Source organism: Rattus norvegicus, chromosome 10, assembly GCF_021556685.1.
Source record: "Rattus norvegicus strain SHRSP/BbbUtx chromosome 10, alternate assembly SHRSP_T2T, whole genome shotgun sequence".
In the NCBI taxonomy this organism is placed as follows: domain Eukaryota; kingdom Metazoa; phylum Chordata; class Mammalia; order Rodentia; family Muridae; genus Rattus; species Rattus norvegicus.
In genome coordinates this window covers 98259721-98277500 of record NC_141543.1, presented here as the reverse complement: position 1 = coordinate 98277500, position 17780 = coordinate 98259721, and the positions used below count along the sequence as shown (strand labels likewise).

Genomic DNA, 17780 nt, shown 5'->3' with positions numbered 1-17780 from the left:
AGGGACAGTCCAGGGACAGTCACTAGTCAGAAGGTTGCCTGGCAGGCACCAGGAAATGCAGCTGAAGGAGTTGGGTTATTGTTCCCTAACTGAAAGGAAGTACAGAGGAGCGAATTCTCTATTTTCTTCAGGCCCCTTTCCAAGGCCGCTGAGATAGTGCACTTAACACCAAGCCTGAAGACCTGGGTTCAAACACCAGGCTCCGCTCAGTACAGATTCCCCAAGGTCATCCTCTGGCATCCACATGGGTGTCAAAGTGTGAGTACGTTCTCCTTCCAAAACAGAAAGATAAAGAAACATGAATAAAGCAAATTCAAGGCCAACTGGACTCATGAGGGAGATCTCTATAACGAAACAAAGATGAAGGAATGTTTTGTTTTGTTTTGTTTTTCTTTTCTTTTTTTCAGAGCTGGGGACCGAACCCAGGGCCTTGTGCTTCCTAGGCAAGCTCTCTACCACTGAGCTAAATCCCCAACCCCAAGATGAAGGAATGTTTAGCTCAAGGGTAGAGCCTAGAAGTGCCCAGGGCCCTTGGCTCCAAACCCATCACCATAAAGACAAACAACAGATGATCATGGGCTCCTGGATTTATAAATCTAAAGAATAACCTATATTTAAAATGTTTAAAGCACGTAATAAAATATGTGTTTAGCATCATTCCTTATTTGCATATATGCACATACACATATAATAAAAATCTGGAAATTGATATGCCAAAATATTCATACTACTTATTTCTAGATAATAGCATTATAATTGTTGAGATTTTTTTTCCTTAGCTGTAACATCTACATTTTTTTGCTATATGTGTCCCCTACCAACAACTCATGATCCTCCTGCCTCAGCCTTCAGCCTATCAAATTACAGGTGTGTACCACAGGTGGCCTGTCTCTTTGGATGAAGATACCTTCAGGAAGGTTCACTCCTTACTAAACTTCTGGGTCTCCCAAGGTCTCTCCCTCCTAACACCGTCACCTTGAAAATTAGGCCTTCGGGTTGGGGATTTAGCTCAGTGGTAGAGCGCTTGCCTACCAAGCGCAAGACCCTGGGTTTGGTCCCCAGCTCCGGAAAAAAAAAAAAAAAAAAAAAAAAAAAAGAAAATTAGGCCTTCTTCTCTGAATTGCAAGAGTGGATGGTGTGTGGGTGGGGTTCTTTATTCAGTGTTCCCCTTCTTTGCCTGTTGGCTTAGCAACAACAGCAACGCTGAATGACCAGAGTAATGGCATCAGATTCCAACTGAATCTAGCCAGAACAGTGTTTTCTGTTCTTAATATTTCTCCCTTGGACACTGGACCTCAGGACCCACGGAGTTCTGTGTTTCCAGTGGCAAATGAAAACTTTCTTCTACAGGTTTAATCGTTAGAGACTTTCCTCTGTTGCTTATCACTGTGTAACAAGTTACGTTAACATTCTGTAGCCTTAAACAGAAATGTTTTCTAATTCACACTTTGTGTGGACCAGGAATCTGAGGAGGCTTCAGAGCAGCCCAACTCATCTCCTAGCATCTTGGCATTGTTCCATGAACGGCAGCATTTAGCCCAAGCCTTGCAGGCAAAGGAGATCGATCCAGACCCAGTACAGGTCTGCCGAGTATACACACCCCAGATCGTCCTACACTAGGCATAGTTTGGTTTGAGGGGGTGCGACCTTCACCTTGGATGCGCGCCCTCTGCTGGCCGGTCCTGAGATCTGCAGCCACGAGCCAGCCTCCTCTCCAAGCTCTTCTGCCTAGGTTCCTCGATAAAGTGTCTCTCATTTGACTTGAAGGCCTTTGGGTGTTTCCACGTTTCGCTGTTTAATGTATTTCTATTTAATTTCTTTTTTTTTGTTCTTTTTTTCGGAGCTGGGGACCGAACCCAGGGCCTTGCGCTTCCTAGGCAAGCGCTCTGCCACTGAGCCAAATCCCCAACCCCTCTATTTAATTTCTAACAAGGGTGCTGGAGAGATGGCTCAGCCCATAAGAGGCTGCTCTTCCAGAGAACCCGAGTTCATTCCCAGCACCACAGCACCTACATAGCAGCTCACAACTGTCTGTAACTCCAGTTCCAGGGGATCTGACGCCCTCACACAGATATACATGCAAAACGCCAATGCACATAAAATAAAAATAAGTCATTTTGAAAGAGAAGGAAAAGAAAATAAGATCCAGGAAAAATTACTAAAACTGACATCTTTGCTGTCATTTTAAAGCTAGAGATTAGATTTTTTTTTTTTTTTTAAAGATAATGGCTCAGCCTATACATCAGGCTCGATATGTAGCACAGGCTGATCTTGTACTCTCAGTAATCCATCTGTGCTAGCCTCCTGAATGCTAGGATTATATGTATGTGGCACAATGATGTCTGCTTTATGCAATGCTGGGGGCAAGTTTCAAACACAGAATTTTTATGTGTGTGTGCATGCTAGGCAAGCATGATACCAACCGAGCTATACCCCGAGCCCCTTAAAATACAATTTTGGAAACGAGTATTAATTTTAGTTTAGTATGGTGGCACACATTTGTAATCCTAGCACTCAAGAGGTGGAGGTAGGAAGCTCATCCATGGCTACACAGTAAGTTGGAAGCCAGCCTGGGCTACATAAGACCTCATATACAACCAAACAAGCCAAGGGCTGGAGGAATGGCTCAGAGGTTAAGAGCACTGTCTGCTCAATTCCCAGCAACGACATGGTGGCTCACAACCATCTATAATGAGACCCGGTGCACTGAAGACAGTGTCTGTGCGTTCACATATATACAATAAGTGCACAGCCTCGGAAGACAGAGAGATGGCCGTAACTGCACTGGCCGCTCTTCCAAAGCATGAACGTATCCACAGAACAGCTCCCAGCTCCCAACCATTAGGAGTTCCAGGGGGTCTGACGCCCTCTTCTGGCCCCCACGGGCACTGCATTAACTTGTAGCCCAGACAAATAAAATACACATATACACAATATATATGTGTGTATATATGTATATTATGTACACACACACACATATATATACATACATCCTGAGTGTGAGTGTATGCAGGTGTGTGTGTGTGCGCACGCCCCTTTATTCCCAGTACTTGACTTGAGAGACAGAGGCAGGCAGGTATATCTCTGTGAGTTTGAGGCCAGCCTGATCTACAGATCGAGTTTCAGGACAGCCAGGACTACACAGAGAAACTCTGTCCAGGGGAAAAAATGACAATGTCTCCTTAAAGCCAAGTTGACCTCTCCAATTTACTATGTAGCTGAGGATAGACCTTGAAGTCCAGCTCCTTCTATCCCTACCTCCAAAATGCTGCACTTAGAAATGTGCCATTATACCTGGGCTTCAAAATTAACCAATTCTCTCTCTCTCTCTCTCTCTCTCTCTCTCTCTCTCTCTCTCTCTCTCTCTCTCTCACCTAGAACTCATATAGACCAGGCTAGCCTCAAACACAGAGATCTGCCTGCCTCTGCCTCCCAAGTGCTACAAGTAAAGTTGTGAAACACAGCACCCGCCAAAATTTACTAAATTTTAAGTTTCAACCGTTATGAGTTTGGAAAAAAAACAAACAACTAAAACCTAAGGAGTGGAAATTTGAAGTTAAACTAAGGCAGAGTCTTCTGTTGGGGATGAAGAGAAAACGTGCTTGTAAAATTAGAGAAAATACTACCAGATAAGAGTGCCAGGTGACAAGAAAGTGGAAGAGAAAGTAGGGGAGTGGGCTAGCCTGGGGGAGGTCTTTGGCGCCTGCGATGCTGTTGGAATGCCTTGGGGCTCAGAGTAAAGAGCCCGCAGAAGGGCCGACTCAAGACCCAGGCATGAGGGGAAATTAAGACTCGTCTCTTTCCAAAAGGGATCGCTAAATGCTAGCCAGGTTTCCTGAGGAAGACAGAGTTCATCGCAGAGGCCCTAGCCATAAAGCAGGAGACTCTGTCCTCTGAGACCGGAGGGAAGGGGTGCAGAGAGGAGAAGTTTGGCAGCTTGGCACTCAGGAGCTACAAGCTGGGTTATTCACAGGCACTCAGTGAAGTCAGCTGACTTAGCTGAATTAGCCGTGGTGAGCGAGCTGCGAAACATCTGCCAGAGAGGAGCTGCGGTAAGGAGTTTAAAGAGAGGAATGAGGGGGGACGATGGGGCGAGCCCTGTGGAGAACTGTGAAGCCTGCGGAGAAACAGAGAGTGCCTGAGGGATCTAAACCTGTCACTCCTGAGCACAATCTTGCATTTGGGTGACTAGGACACAGTGCTACTATTGTCCCCAGTGCTATCTCCCAGTGGAAGGCACGAAAGAAATGTCACAGGTTTTTGTTTTTTGTTTTTTGTTTTTTTTTTTTTTTGATCATTTAATTCTTCTTTTATGTATCTGTATGTGTATGCAGATGTCTATAGGGGCCAGAAGAGGGCGCCAGAGGCCCCGAATCTGGAGTTACAGGCAGTTGTAAGCTGCCCCGTGGGTGCTGAGAACAGAACTGTGCCCTCTAGGATAGATACCAGCAGCTTCTTCTAACCACTGAGCCATCTCTCCAGTCCCCGGTTTTCTTTTGTTTTCCTTCCAAAATAACTACTGCATGTTTTAAGATTTAATGGAGTCACCAATTCTCAAGAATACAGGTAGAAACTGTTCCTTTGTCTTCTCAGTTGTTGCATTTAATGTAGGTGAAACAGTATATCCATTTTCTTTTTATCGATCTTCCATTTTATCATTTTTCTTTATTTTTTATTGTTTTTTGTTGTTTTTGTTTTTGTTTTTGAGACAGAATTTCTCTGTGTAGCTCTAACTCTCCTGTAACTAACTCTGTAGACCAGGCTGGCCAAAGATTTGCCTACCTCTGATTCTTGAGTGCTGTGACTAAAGCCCTGTGCCACCAACCACCCCCCCCCCCCGGCTTTATTGTGCGTGTTCGTGGTGCATGTGTGTGTGTGTGTCTGTGTGTGTGTGTGTGTCTGTGTGTGTGTGTTTGTGTCATGAATTCAGATGCTGGCAAAGTCCAGAAGAGGATGTTGGATTCTTTTAGAGCATGAATTACAGACAGTTGTGCACTGCTGAATGTGGATTCTGGACGCCAAACTCAGCCCCTCCCTCTTTAAGAGCAGTATGAATTCCTAACCTCTGAGCCATCTCTCTAGCCTGTACAGTTTTATTATTATTATTATTATTATTATTATTGTTGTTGTTGTTGTTGTTGTTGTTGTTGTTGGAATCATAAACAGACAAACAGAAAATTACAAAGACAGTGCAGAGCATTTTCCTGTGTCCTAGCTTTTACATCACACCTTGCCACGGTCATAGGTCATGACCAAGACGAGAGAATAACTTTACACTGTCTTCGGTTTCATTATTTCTACTCTAGCGACTCTTTTCTGTTCCAGATCCAAATCCAAAGTTAGGTAGGGTGGCACTACCTGCAATCCTAGGACTTAGGAGTGACAGGTAAGGATCAGGCATTCATGGGTCAGCCTGGGCTACAAGAGACCCTGTGTGAGTGGGGCGGGGGTGGGGGTGGGGGTGAGGTTGGGGATGGGGAGAGGAAACAGAGATTGGGATTTAAGTGATCAAGTTTGCGTTCAGAATACGAATAAATTTTCCTTTTGGACATGAGGATGCAAGAAGTGTTTACAGGGGATTTGGCTCAGTGGTAGAGTGCTTGCCTAGCAAGCACAAGACCCTGGGTTCGGTCCCCAGCTCCGAAAAAAAGAAAAGAAAAGAAAAAAAAAAGGGTTTACGGTTTTCTGGATGATGGTGAACAAATCTTAAAAGTTTGAACTTGGCTCAGCGGCTAAGAGCACCAGCTGCTCTTCCAGAGGACTCCGGTTCAATTCCCAGCTCCTACATGTGCAGCTTACAACTGGCTCACAAACACATGAAAATCCAGTTCCGGAAACTCTGGACTGCACACATGTGGTACACATAAAAATAAGTCTTTTTTGTTTGTTTTTATTTGAGACAGGGTTTCTCTGTGTAGCTGCGGCTGGGGTCAGAACAGTTTGTGGGGTGTGTGTGTGTGTGTGTGTGTGTGTGTGTGTGTGTGTGTGTTCGCGCGCGCGCAGTAGTGAATTTGTTTTGTGTGTTTGTTGTTTTGTTTGTTTTTGAGTTGTCTCTCTGTGTATCCCTGGAACTGGCTTTTTAGACCAGGTTGGTCTTGAACTCACAAAGATAAGCCTACCTTTGCATCCCCGAGTGCTGGGATGAAAGGCACGCCGTTATTATTTTTTTTCTTTTATTTTTTATTTAAGACTCAGAAATGAGAAAAAATACAATACGTGAAAATCAATATCAAGAAGAAAAAAACGAATAAAATATTTCTCTTTATATGTGTCTATGTACAGTTTTTGTTAATTATACCTCAAGGTTAGACAAAAATTTTAAAAGAACGGACATGCTGTTAGAGGACAATATCCTTACTTAGAAGCTGTGCGTACTTTTTAAATACGCAGCCGCGACTCATTATTAATATAAACAGATTATGAAACAACGGACTTTTGTGGACCTTTCGTTTTAACAAAATGAGTTAGCGTGCGACCCAGATGGGACTCGAACCCACAATCCCCAGCTCCGGAGGCTGATGCCTTATCCATTAGGCCACTGGGTCACCACGGGATCCGAGTTCTCACTCGCTCTCCTTACGTGATTTGATCATCGTAGCCCCACCCTCCGTGCTGCAACCTCGCGTTCTTTGCCGTGTGCTGCCGAATGCGCTTGCGCAGGCCCTCTCGCGCCGCCGCCCCCTGGCCCGAATCTTACTGCGCCTGCGCCACAGCTCAGATTCACTGTCTGTTAGGACAGACAGCGTGGGGTTTCTTCGTGGCGCTGTCATCCTTTTGGGGAACGTGTGTCCGGCTTTCTCAGAGGGTTTTTCTGGGGACAGCCCCTGCTGTGCCCTTCTCCATTCGAATTCTCTGGCCTTGGGCAGGACACAGCGTCTGCATTTGGCAAAGTCCCGGGACCTTTCTGTCTCAGCCACCTTAAACTCCCTGGGCTTTCCAGCCTCGTTTCCCCTTTCAGCAAACATAGACTTGGTTACCTATTGTGTTCTGTGGACTCTTGGCATATTCAAGGGTGTACAGGCTCTTCCAGCCCAACGAAACGATCTGCCCTCTTTCCCAACACCCGTCTCCCCAGCCCTCCCCCTAGATTAAAAGCAGAAATAAAGACAAGGTCTCTAAATACAAAATAATACTTTTTATTTTTTCCTCCCTATAGCTAGAGCTCAGAGAACTTCCTTCTGGTTTCATGAGGTTTGTTTGCTGTAAGTAAAATGCCGCGTTGTAGATTTAAAAAAAAAAAAAAAAAAAACAGTGTCAGTTTTTTCCCCCCATGGGGAGAAAATCCCTGTTCTTTGCAATGTAAGAATACACGTATAAGGGTTATTCAAACGTGACGGTTAAAGGGTAATTCAAATGTGCTGGTTAGCTTTGTTGACTTAGGTTAGAATCATTTGGGAAATGGGCCTCTGAGAATGTCTGCGAGGGTTATCTTGATTACATATGTGGGTGTGGGACAACTCGCAGGTCCGCAGTGGGCAGGAACAACCCAGAAGGGGGAATCTTGTGGCTAACGAATGAGAGCTAAAACAACCCCCCCGCCCCGTTGCTTCTCTCCCGGTATTTCACCACAGTAACAGAAAAAGTAAATAAGACAACACGTAGAAAATCAGAAGTGCTGTTAATTTTACCGCTCGGAGTTAACTAAATGTCTGATATATGCCTTTCCCATTTTGATGAGCGATGGTCATTCCCTCTTTTATTACCTGTAGCCTGTGAGTCCCTATGCATCGGGGAAAGGGTCTTCTTAAACACCAAATTATTATTTGGTGGTTGCTAATTTGCCTTGATGATGGTGTGTGAGCAGTAGTGGGTGAGACTGTCTCCTCAGTTCCAGTGCTGGTCCCCTTCCCCTCCATGAACAGAGGCCTTGGTGCTTTTTTTTCTTCCTTTTCTTCTAAGCAGCCCTAGATATCCTGGTGATCACTGTGTAGACCAGACTGCCCTCAAAGTGGCTTCAAGCTCAACACTTCTACTCTGTGTTGTGTTTTATAAAAAGATAGAGAACACATATACATAAATAAATCTTAAATGATAAGGAGTGAAGGAATATGTTTGGCGGATGGGCAGTCAGGTGTGGGGGAAGGGGGTGCCTCCGCGGACCCATGCTGAGACATCCCTTCTCCCTGAGGGACCAACCACAGGATGGTATATCATAGAGTTTATTCAGGGTGCGGGGAGGGGAGTTGAGCAAGTAGAGACAGAGAAAGGCAAAGAGAGAGAGTAGAGGAGTAGAGGCCGGCCATGAGCACGTGGAGAGGTGGGGGGAGGGGAATGGAGAGAGAGAGAGAGAGAGAGAGGGTAAAAAGCAAGACAGAACAAGAGGAAGGAGGCAAGAGAGCGAGCAGAGGGCAAGCATCCCCTTTTATAGTGAGTCAAGCACACCTGGCTGTTGCCAGGTAACTGTGGGGCGGAGCCTAAATGCCAACATTTCCCCATTTTGGTTTAATTATAAAAGGAAAAAAAATTAGAAAGAGGAGATGGTGGAACAGAAATAGGGTCATTGTGATTTTTAGCTACTTCTTGCTGATTTGGGGGCAGTGACATGTCTCCGGGGGAACCTAGGAAAATGAGTATGGGGATGTTGATCCAAGTTTAGGAGAGTTGGCTGTTTCCTTGCTGTCCAGGGTCTGTGGAACCATCTGCGGACAGATCAGAAGGAACAGGCCCAGTAGAAGCGTTTGTATCTGTGAGAGAAGATTGGAGCATCTGGGGTTGCTTCTCTAGAGCTGAACTGGATGTAGTAAGTGCCTGGACTTGACAAGACGCTGCCATACACACACACACACACACACACACACACACACACACACACACACGAGCACGCGCGCGCGCACGCACTCACACCAACTATTGGTAGAGAATAAAGTTAAGTATGTTTGGGAAATGGGGTTGGGGATTTAGCTCAGTGGTAGAGTGCTTGCCTAGCAAGCACAAGGCCCTGGGTTTGAAAAGAAAATTATACAGATTTAAGGTTTAAAAATATAAAATATAAAGAATAAGCTCCAAAAGCCACAGACTCAGGGCTAAGCCCTGCCGCCGGGAATAACAGGCCATAAAGATAAAGAAAAGGAATACAGGAACCAGCCCAGGGTTTCAGAACTGATTCATGGGCCATCTGACAAGAAGACATCCCCCCAGTTTACTCAGGGTCATACTTTAACCAGATGTCCTCCAGACCCTCACAAGCCCCTGACTTCTAGCACGTACTCTTCTGCTTTGTTCTCACTGCTATGTTTGAATGAGCCAATTGTGTGTAACCGCGCCAAAACCCCCTAGCTTTCCCTATATAAACCCCTGACTTTTGAGTTTCAGGGTCGACACCTCTGTCTCCTGCGTGGGATACGTGTCGGCCCGGAGATCTCCATAATAGATCTCTGTAATAAACCTTGCCTTTACTTATTACATCCAAAATGGTCTCTCTGTGTCTGGGGTCTTTGATCTCCCAAGACTTGAGTAAGGGTCTCTCTCTCTGTGGGATCTTTCAGGTTCAGTCCCCAACTCCAAAAAAAAAAAAAAAAAAAGTGAAGTATGTTTGGGAAAAAGAAATTCTTTCTTAGATGTACATTTGAAAGAGCATTTGAAAGGTCTTGGTGGATGAGGAGAGGCTCAATCCCAGGAACAAGAGAGGAACCCCACCCTCTGGGCTTCAGGCTACTGAGTAGCAGCAACTCTCTGCCTCCCCAGTGCTCAGATTTTTTTTTTTTTTTTTTGTTCTTTTTTTCAGAGCTGGGGACCGAACCCAGGGCCTTGTGCTTCCTAGGCAAGCGCTCTACCACTGAGCTAAATCCCCAACCCCTAGTGTTTGGATTTTAAGCCTGTAACATCGTTCGTGGCTAAATCTCAAGTCTTTGTTGTCACTCTGTTTTTAGGTAGAATAGTTGAGTTAGCGTTCTGCTCGCCTAAGTCTCACCTTTTGAGTTGGTATTTTGACAAACTGGGAAGTATGCATAACTCACTCCTACCAAATACCAAAATAAAATGGCTAAGTAGCTAAGAGCACAGCATCCACACATGGTTTCCCACTGTCTGTCACTCCAGTGTCAGGATATCCGACTCCCTCTTCTGACCTCTGCAAGCACCAGGCACAGGCAGTCCATGGTACATAGATATGTGGGCAGGCACCCATGAATAAATAGACCCTTAAAAATGAGCAGAGTACAAAATTCTCAGACACATTCTCAGCTTCTGGAAGTTCTCCCAAAAATAACTTGCATTAAGTGGTAAATTTGTTCCAACTGATAAACTGGCATTAATACATTGTTAACTAAAGTTCATAGTTGAGATTAGGGTTTGCTCTGTGTGCATTCTATGGTTGTTACAAATGTGCACTGTTATGTAGTTTCTATTTGTAGAAAATTTTCACAGCCCTAAAGATGCCATGTTTAGGGCTGGAGAGATGGATCAGTGGTTAAGAGCACTGGCTGCTCTTCCAAAGATCCTGAGTTCAATTCCCAGCAACTACAAGGTGGCTCATTGTTGCGGTTTGCCCTGGAGTTATCTGTATTTTGATGCTAATTCCACTGCCCCAAGGACAGCTGCCTAGTCAAGTACTCAGGAATCAGGTGACTTGACCAGAACCTTCTCCCCATTGAATTTGTAAAGTACAGGTGAGGGGCTTGTACCGGATAGAAGGAGGCCTGTCATTGGAGGAGAAGGAAGGATGGGTGGGAGAGAAGTTTGAAGGAAGAGGAGGAAACTAGAAAGAAAGGAGGAGAGACAGAGGAGAGGGTGAGAAGCCATGGCAGGTGATGTTAAGATTCTGCTCTGTGTATTTACAGGTTGTTATTAATGTTCCTAAGGGATGGATGGTACTGGGCTTTGTATGTTTAAGTGGGCAATTATATCTTATCAATCGGATCTAAGATTATTGTGTTGTCTGTTCTTTTATGTGAGGGTTCGAGTGTAGGAAAGTGTGCGGCTGGGATGTGTTTCCGCCAAGATATCTAGCAGATATCTTGGGGCACTGAGGTGCCGGACCTAGCGGGGTAAAAGACAACTCTACTTTTTTATTTTTATATTTTTACAACAACAGCTCACAACCATCTTTAATAGGATCCGATGCCCTCTTCTGTAGATGTCTAGAGACATCTACAGCGTACACACACAGATAGGAGGATTGCTGGGACTCGCTGCCTTCCCGCCTAGCTGAGATAAGTGAAGTCTAGATTCGGGAAGAGACGCTGCCTCAAAGGAATAAGCGGAGAGCTAAAGGAAGACTTCCGGTGCCTTCTCCTGTGGAGAGGCATGTGATGGAAGACAGAAAACATCATCAGATCTTCTGAACCTGGAGTTGGGGATGGTTGTGAGCCAAACCATGTGGGTCCTGGGAATGAACCCAGTCATCTTCAAGGGCAACAGGTGCTCTTTTTTTTATTTTATTTTATTTTATTTTATTGTATGAGTACACTGTAGCTGTCTTCAGACACACCAGAAGAGGGCGTCAGATCTCATTACAGATGGTTGTGAGCCACCATGTGCTTGCTGGGATTTGAACTCAGGACCTCAGGAAGAGCAGTCGGTGCTCTTAACCACTGAGCCATCTCTCCAACCCACAAGTGCTCTTAACTACTGAGCCAAGTCTCTAACTCAAATAGAACATTTTTTTTAATGCCACGATTTTCAGAGGGTGACTAGATAGCAGCAATGTTGATAGCAGAGTGGCTTATTGGAAACTTAGGATGTCCCAATCTAGATTCAGTATCTTTTCTTGCTTTCTCCATAAGGTGAGAGTCCAAAATTACTATCCAGATCATCAGGTAAGTGAATGTTCCTCTCAAGACACCAAGTCAACAACAGTTGAGCATCAAGCAGAAGAGGCAGTCAGCCCAGCCTCAGTGGCAGGGAGTGCATGTTGTAGAACTTAACGTTTAGTTTCTGTCTCTGCCACCATGGCCAGTTATTTTATGGTCCTGTTAAGCAGAGGGTGGTGGACTTCCCACAAGGAGGCCATCGTGGTCACCTGAACCTTAAGAGCCTATACCACTGTGGAGGCTTTTGGGTGAACATTCACATGACTCAATTTTCTATAGCCCGACATCAGTCCTAGAGACACAGAGTTGACAGAGCCACGAATGTTGATCTGACAGAATTCCAAACCAAGTTGGTGTCTTACCCCTGCTCCCACTTCCCTCTGCCTATATATGCCCTGATCATCTTGGCTCAGAAGGCCTACCACGAGCAGCCTCCCCTTAGTGGAGATCACCTATTTTGGCCCAGCTTTCCTCTCACCCTTTAAATACATCCACTGCTTAACTTGCTCTTGCAGCAAAGTTTCCCTCACACTGGATGATAAGCCAACCCGTTCAACTGTACCAGATGCATTCTGTGTGGTGTGTCCTCCCATATCAGAATGTTAAATAAAACCAACCTTCCTTTCCACTCCACCTCTGCTGCTCAGCTAAACGGTTTGCAAAGGCTGTTCCCGCAGTTGACTGCTAGCTTCTATGTCCCAATGCCAATGTTTCACACACACACACACACACACACACACACACACACACACACACACACACATCACAACGTATTTCTAATAAATTTGCTGGGATGGTAAATGACTGTCCCAGCACCCAGAAGTTGAGGCAGGAAGGAGAAGTAGTTCAAGGGCATCCTTGGAAACCTGTTTCCACTCAAGTCTAATTTCCAGCTTAGAATCTGAATGGGTGTTATGGATTAAAGGTTTGTACCCTCTTCACAAATCCCCAGGCTGAAGCCCTAACCCTCCAGTGTGATATTTGGAGAACAACCCTTCAGGAGGTAGGCTGGGTTACCTCAGGTCCTCACAAAGGGTTCTCACAATGAAATGTTGCCCTAGTAGAAGAAGCCCCGTAGAGCCTTTTTGAGTTTGTTTGCCTTTCCTCTGTTGCCACTCAGAAGCCCCAGTAACCTGTTGTAGGATGTCATACAGGGGAAGGCAGGTACAAGATAGAACGAGGCCTGTCATTGGACGAGAAGGAAGGATGGGCGGGAGAAAAGTTTGAGAGAAGAGGAGGAGACTGGAACGGAAGGAGACTGGAGAAGAGGCCGCCAAGCAAACATGGCGGCGGATGTTAAGATTCCACTCTGGGGGTTGGGGATTTAGGTCAGTGGTAGAGCACTTGCCTAGCAAGCGCAAGGCCCTGGGTTCGGTCCCCAGCTCCGAAAAAAAGAAAAAAAAAAAGAAAAAAAAAAAGATTCCACTCTGTACCTTTACAGGTTGTTTTTTTTTTTTTTTTTGGAGCTGGGGACCGAACCCAGGGCTTTGCGCTTCCTAGGTAAGCGCTCTACCACTGAGCTAAATCCCCAGCCCCCTTTACAGGTTGTTATGAATGTTCTTTTTTTTTTTTTTAATTCTTTTATTTATTTATTTATTTTCCGGAGCTGAGGACCGAACCCAGGGCCTTGCGCTTGCTAGGCAAGCGCTCTACCACTGAGCTAACTCCCCAACCCCCTGTTATGAATGTTCTTAAGGGATGGATATGCATAGGGCTTTGTATGTTTAGGTGGGCAATTATATCTTGTCAACTGGATCAGAGGTTATTGTGTTGTGTGTTCTTTCTTGTGGCTAATTAAGTTTAAGAGAGTATGTGGCGGCTGGGACACTAAGCCACCACGGAATTGAGATTTCTATTTCTGGCATGGTGACAGCCTGCTTGGGAACTGGATGGGTAGAGAGATTGTTGCCAGTTTCAGAGAGAGGCCATTGGCAATGGGATATGGGATGAAGCAAAGTGGGTGAGAGGCTTTGCTGACTGAGATTAAGATATCTATCAGAGCACTGCAGGGCCGGATCTAGTCGGGGCGAAGGGCAGTCTTATTTTATTATAATTTTACAACAACAACCTGTCGGTGGGAGAGGCTGATATCCTGCCCTGGTTTCCACATCCATCAGTGGATCTCCAGCCCTCCACATTAGTGGTGGCGACCAGGGGTTCCACTGTCTGGAACATGACATTCATCCTGATGACCAGATGCCAAGTGTCAAGACTGTTGGGAGAGGAGGTGACTCACTCCTTCAACCCCTTCCCAGGACAGTGTGGTGGTGGTGCACAGCTTTAGTCCCAGCACTCAGGACACAGAGGCAGACAGCCGAAAACAGCCTGGTCTACAGAACAAGTTCCAGGACGGCCAAGGCCACACACAGAAACCCAGACTGAAAACCCCGGTCTGGGGTGGGGGTGGGGTGGGGTGGGAAAGTGGAGTGGGGGGTGGGGAAGTGGGGGGGGTGGGATGGGGGGTGGGAATAGCAGTAGAAGTATGTCTTTCTTGTATCTTGTTGATTTTTTTTTTAAACACCCCAACCTCTATTTTTTTTTTTTAAATAATAACTTAAAAAGAAAAACAAAACTTGGTCTCATGTGTTGCCCTGGTTGACCTGGAACTTGGCAGAGAGCGGGATTACAGGCTTCCAGCAAAGATGTTTTTATTTATGCATGTGCGTGCTTTGCCTACATGTATGTTGGTGCCACGTTCGTGCCAGTGGGTGCTGGAAGTGAACCCAGGTTCTCCCCAAGAGCAATAAGTACCCTTCACCACCAAACCATCTCTCCAGCCCAATCAGTGAAATCGATCTGTAGACCAGGCTTGCCTCAGACTCAGAGATTCACTAGCCTTTGCCTCCAAAGTGCTGGAATCAAAGGTGTGTGCCACCACCGTCTGGCCCCAATCGGTGATTAAAATAAAAATAAAAAAGATTTAGTTTTATGTGTTTGGAATGGGGGTACATATGCCACACATATGCAGGGTTCCTTGGGCACCAGAGGGAGCATCAATTCCTGGAGATGGAGTTATAGTTGGTAGTTTCTCGAACCATCAGTTGCTAATGTCCTTATGCTGGTGCCACAGGCTGTGTTAATGTCTATGGTCTGCGCTGCTACAGAGGACCAGGTTGATGTTCCTGGTCTCAGGAGCTGCTTCCTGCTGCTGTGGGCAAGGAATCTTCTTTTGTAGGAGTATCCATGACTGCACACTAATAATTGACAATGAGAAACATTGCAGGCTTCTGTGACAACGGCCCAGGCCTCCAAAGAAACCATTCAGACAGGAAGCTATTGAAGAGTGTCCTTAAACACTGATAAAGCCAGGCATGGTGTTGCCCACCTTTAATCCAGCACTTGGGAGGCAGAGACGGGTGGATCTCTGAGTTTGAGGCCAGCCTGGTCTACAGAGTGAGTTCTAGGACAGCCAGAGTTACACAGAGAAATCCTGTCTTGAAAATAAAAAAAAAAGGGGGTTGGGGATTTAGCTCAGTGGTAGAGCGCTTGCCTAGCAAGCGCAAGGCCCTGGGTTCGGTCCCCAGCTCCGAGAAAAAAAAAAAAGAAAAGAAAAGAAAAAGGAAAAAGAAAATAAAAAAAATAAAGCAAAAACAACAACAACAACAACAAAAACAAACCCCAAAGCCCCCAGAAAACAAAAAGACCAAAAAAAAAAAAAAAAACCCAACTAAACAAAAAAAAAAAAAAATCCACAAACAAACAACACAAAAAAACCCAAACAAAAAGTGTGATAAAGATGCTGACCTGTAACTCTTCACAGTTGTTGACTTCCGGCTGGAGGGGGGGGGGAGAATTCATTTATCTTTAACAGGCTGGCCACTCACTCGGACTTTGACCATGCTCCAGTAAGTATTTGGGTAACGCAAGTTGGACTTAAGTGTATTTTGGGGGGAGGTGTGGTGGCCCAAGGGTGGGAGGGTAGACGTGGGAGGAATGGGAAGGGAGTGTGATATACAAAATTATCCAAAAAAGTATTTTGTTTGGGGAAGAGGTTTATTTTTATTTATTTGTCTATGTGGGGGAGGGTCACGAATGCCACAGGCACGCGGGTTCCCTCAGGCATAAGGAGGGAGCTGCAGTCACAGGCGGTGGTTATGAACCACTGATGCAGATGCTGAGAGCTGAACCCTCTGAAAGAGCAGCCTAGATGCCTAACAGCTGAGCCATCTCTCCGGCCCCTCCACAGAGGCTAGCGTTTAGCTCGGGCTTGCCTGGAACACACAGAGATCCACTTGTCCCTGCCTCTAGATTGGTGGGGTTAATTGTCCAACCACCCTTAGTTGTCAAGGCAACTTGTGACATTCTTGTGTTTCAGTTTCCTTTCAAGGGTTAGTACGGTGGGCTCGGTTCCCATCTGTCATTTGTTGTCTCTGTAAACCTGGGACAAATCACTTAGGACTTTATGACTTCATCCTGTGACAATTAGTAGACGCTTAGCGCCGAAATACTTGTGGGGAACACAGTGCTTCACTGTTCTCCAGGGGGAAGGAAGCTCAGTTTTTAACAATGCTGCTAAATAACACACACGCCGGATCACTAAGCATAAACTTCAGAGATACATTGGTGGGTTTGGTCAGAGCCCTCAACGTTCTTCTCCAAGTTCCTTATTCAGCGTTGTAAGATTCAGTCTCCTTTCAGAAGTTGTTCCTACCTCAAACTACTGAACAAAGGACATAGGCTTCCCAAGTGGATGAATTTAGGTCATGTTTCTGCCCCTGAACCATTCACAGTAGCCAAGAGAATGCCTGGCAGTGATTGGTTGAGAATAGATTTCTTCCACATTCTTGCATTTAGCAGGTCAGATTGGGAGCAACTGCCTGTGAACTTCTCGGCCACACAAGAGAATTGGCACCAGTGCCTGTGAGAACAGACAAAGCATAACGCTCGCATTTGTTTCTACAAAATAAACGACCACAACTTTCCTATATGCCTACATAGGACCCAGAAAAATTGCAGAAAACGCACAAAGAATGGCTCACGATCCTGATGCTTATAGACATCTCTGGTGTTTGAAAATAATAATTAGACCACAGACATGAATATGCACTGATAATAAAATGGAAGTCGAAATTTTCTTTAATTTGAGGGCTTGCAGTGTGCTTACATAAGAGAGTGTCTTTTTTTTTTTTTTTTTTTTTTTTTGGCCACCCCACGTTCCCCCAACACACACACACACACACACACACACACACACACACACACACACACACACAGGGTTTCTCTGTGTAGCTCTAGTTCTCCTGGGACTTGCTCTGTAGACCACGATGGCCTTGAACGCACAGAGATCTGAATGCCTCTGCCTTTCTTGCATTGAGATTAAAGGTGTATGACACCACTGTTCATCTTGACAATGCCTTCTTGTTCTCAGCAGATATACTATGGAATATTTAGAGCTAAAGAGATAATTCTGAAACTATCAAGAGGAAAGAAAAAAAAAAAAAGACGGGCTTGGTGGCTCACACCATTAATACTGAAAATGCCTTTAACACCAGCATTTGGGAGGCAGAGGCTTTTGGATCTGTGAGTTAGAGGCCAGCCTGGTCTACAGACGGCGTTCCAGGGCTACACAGAGAAATGCCTTGAAAAAAAAAGAAACAAACAAAAAATTAGAGAAAAGGCTATTGCACATGCGGGTACGCACGCTATATACACGTAACATATAAAAAAATGTGACAAAATTTAACAATTGGCAAGTCTAGACAAAGATTTGTGATTCTGTGTTCAGAATTATTGAAGTTTTTAAAGTGTTTGAAGCCGGGCAATGGTGGCACATGCCTTTAGTCCCAGCACTCCAAGGTACGTGGAATTCAGCCAGGTCTACAGAGTGAGTTTCAGGATAGCCAAGGCTACACAGAGAAACCCAATATGGGGCGTTGGAAGGACAAAAAACAAAAATACACGGGTTGGGGATTTAGCTCAGTGGTAGAGCTCTTGCCTAGCAGGCACAGGCCCTGGGTTTGGTCCCCAGCTCCGAAAAAAAAAAAAAAAAGAAAAAAAACCCCAAAAAACAAAATACACAAATAAGTAAAA

General features: G+C 45.3%; 1 non-coding gene across 1 annotated transcript; it reads right to left on the bottom strand.

Moving 5' to 3' along the window:
• Positions 1 to 6472: 6472 nt before the first annotated feature.
• Positions 6473 to 6545, bottom strand: Trnar-ccg2 (transfer RNA arginine (anticodon CCG) 2). Its single transcript has one exon. It is a non-coding gene; the product is annotated as a tRNA-Arg (tRNA).
• Between the last annotated feature and the right edge of the window lie 11235 nt (positions 6546 to 17780).